The sequence below is a fragment of the Phalaenopsis equestris genome, unplaced genomic scaffold (genome assembly GCF_001263595.1).
Source record: "Phalaenopsis equestris unplaced genomic scaffold, ASM126359v1 Scaffold000558, whole genome shotgun sequence".
In the NCBI taxonomy this organism is placed as follows: domain Eukaryota; kingdom Viridiplantae; phylum Streptophyta; class Magnoliopsida; order Asparagales; family Orchidaceae; genus Phalaenopsis; species Phalaenopsis equestris.
The window spans coordinates 234,444-237,911 of record NW_018164998.1 but is presented as its reverse complement, the minus strand read 5'-3'; positions in this window follow the sequence as shown (position 1 = coordinate 237,911).

Sequence of the window (3,468 nt, the reverse complement as noted above, 5' to 3'; positions counted from 1 at the left end):
TAATCTCGTTGAAAATTCCTATCTTTTTTACTTCTTTGAAGATAATATTCTTTGATTTTTATCGAAAGTTTTCTTAGGTAACTTCGGTCATCTAAGATGTAATTAATTATAGGGGTTTGTACTTATAGGAAGCTTTTTCTGAAAACCAGCTTAATATAAACCTTATTTAATTTTTTTCTATTAAATAGGGAAACTTGTAGAAAAATAAAATAATTTTTGCAGACCGAACAGATGTCATATATATTTTTAATTTATTTGATCGAGTCTCACCCTCAATTATTGTGTTTATCTTTCGGGATAGATACAGGGCTTAAAGTGTAGTGGTCTTTCAATTGAACTCTGAAAGATATGGGAATATATATATATTCCGGCGGCCGACCAGCTTCCAACGGGTAACTCCACAACCAAAATAGTGCCGACAATATACAATTTTTTTATTTTTATGTGATGACTTTTACATATAATTGGATAGTTCCTTTCAGTATAATTGTGTTGTATCGTTTGTAGTGAGATAAAAACAATACAACCAATACATCATGATTGTATAAGTAGTGGATCAATCAGGTAAATTAAGAAATGAGGAAAAGCAAAAATTAAAAATTCATATTTTTTACATACAATTATTTTTACTTTTATTTTACGGTATTTTATAATAATTGGAACTTTCTCCTCAGTGCAACCTTGTTGTATCGATTATACTGTGATAAATTTGTACAACCAATACAACATGGTTGTACAAGTAATAATGAATCATTCAAATCATGAAGCAAGGAAAAACAAAAAAATGGAAATTCATACTTTCTATATACAATTTTTTTTTATGTTACAATTTTTTACAAGACAGAACATTGGATCATTGCCTTCGGCACAACCATATTATATCAATCATATTGAGATAAATCAGTACAACCAATACAATATGATTGTATAAGTGGTGATAAATCAATCAATCCTAGCCATGAGGAAAAATAAAATATTATAAATTTATCATTTATATATACAATTTTTCTTATGTTACGAAATTTTATAGGACAAGTAGTGATAAATCACTTAATCAAAGAAATGAGGAAAAGTAAAAAATTATATATTTATACTTTTTATACACAATTTTATTTATTTTCATTTTCCTTTTTTTTTACAATAGATAGAAAATTGATTGCATCAAATCATTCGGTACAACGATGCTGTATCGATTGTACAAGTAGTGATAAATTAGTTAAAACAAGAGATGAGAAATATTAAAAATAAGAAATCCATACTTTTTAGATACAATTTTTTTTATTTTTATGTTACGATTTCTTACAACATATAGATCATTGCATCATTCCCTTCAATATAATCGTGTTGTATTGGTTTTACTATGATAAATCAGTACAACCAATACAATATAATTATACAAGTTATGATAAATCAGTCAAGGAAAAGAAAAAATTATAAATTCATCTTTTTTATAATTTTTTTTTAATTTTTTGTTCTGAATTCTTACAACAATTGGATTGTTCCTTTCGATATAACCTTGTTGTATCGATTGTAATAAACTAAATCAATATAACCAATATAATATGATTGTACAAATTGTGGTAAATCAGGCAATTCTAGCCATAAGGAAAAGCAAATAAAAATTAATCATTTCTAAATAAAATTTTTTATTTTTTGTTTTTTCATATTTTTAAAAATTTTAAATTAGTACAACCAATACAACATGATTGTACAAGATAAAATTAGCTAATCCTAAGCACTAGGAAAAGTCAAAATTAAAAACTTCATTCGACATAACACAATCAAGATAGTCTCATTCGGATATGGAATATTAAATATTGCAAGCACCAACCCGCTACAATTAATAAAAAATAGAGCTCACAGATTAACATTGCAAACAAAAATTCATTTCAAACTTATCATTGAGTTCAAGTCTACAGTTTTATCACCATAAGAGAAGCAGATATGATCTCAGGTTTGTTTAAGTTACCACTTTTGTTGTTCTCCATCCTCAAGGTTATTCCTAAGTTTTGACAACGACAACAGTTTTTTCCTGATGTTCCGCAATGAAAAAATATTTTATACCTAAACCCTAGATTTTGTATAGCTTTTTTTATTTTTATTTCATTTTTTTTGCGCATTCTTTCTCTAAGTTAAAATGATGTGACAATATCCTACAACGAGCCGAGTCTGGTCACGCCGTTACTTATGTCGTTTATTATGAATCCTATAGAACAAAATAATGAAAAAAAAAAACAGGTGGCATATTTGGATTTGCTTTCACAAGTAGCTCTACGTGCGTTATTCGGATAGAATAATTTTTCCACATATAGAGACTTATATGGTATTGATAAAGAGTTTTATAATCTTATTAATTAATCGTGCATAGTCTATTCTGAAATTTTATAGGATGGTATCAATATTTATAAAATATTTGACACAAACATTTTGTATGTAAGAATTCATAAATCGTAACAATTAACAAAAAAATACTTTCTTGAACCAATAAAATGCATTCACCTCAATTAAGAGCAGAATTTAGTATTTATAGTAAACAATATATTTAAAAATAAAAAACATTTTTCGGTCATATTGAATTATAAAAGTGTAATCATCATTGTTTATAGCAAATATGAGAATTTTTTCAAATTTTGAAAAGTATTTCAAATAAATTGACATATTTGATAGAATTTATAATTTCTTAAGAATATTTCACTCTCAAGGAATATAACGTAGAACAGAAGTGAGAGAAAAAAAGAAAGTGTCTGTGTGTGTGAAATAATTAAGAGAGAAATGAAGAAAAATGTGTAACATTTATTACTGAAATGATCCCTTAATTATAGATAAAGGGGATAGAATATATGAAGTTACATTTATGTCCATACTTAAGTGGGAGTTGTAAAGGTGATGATAGGTATTTCCACCTTTCTGGGTTCAGAACCTTGTTGCTCTCTAGCTAGGTCGGCTGGATTTGGTAGGGCTTCTTTGGCTAGTCTTGTCGGTCAACTTATTCTGATGGGGTCACTGGTCGGATAGATTCGTAAATGTTGTCAGTTGATAGGAATTGTTTGATAGAATAAATTTTACTTGTTTGTAAACATAGTCTTGTTGGTGACCCTCGATCTCTACCAAAGAACTTCTGTCGACAGGGTGAAGCTATGTCATCAAGCAGAGGTTAAATCACGGTAATTCGACGAGTAGACTTTTCTTAGACGAGAAGATCCCAGTACGATGGCTAACACATGTATTCTCTTAATGGTATTGGGTGAGGCGGCTAAGTGATCCCGGTGTGACAAATTCATGGGGACTAGCTTCCACCTCAGATTGACTTCATTATCATGGCAAGATTGGACGAATCTTTATCTGTCGTCTGAATGAGAAGCTCGAGCTGATAGCAATTTGCCTGCCCTTGTGATCTAGACAACCTCGGGTTTGCTATGTCTCCTCAACATTTCTGTTCACTTTTTTTCGTGTACATATATATATATA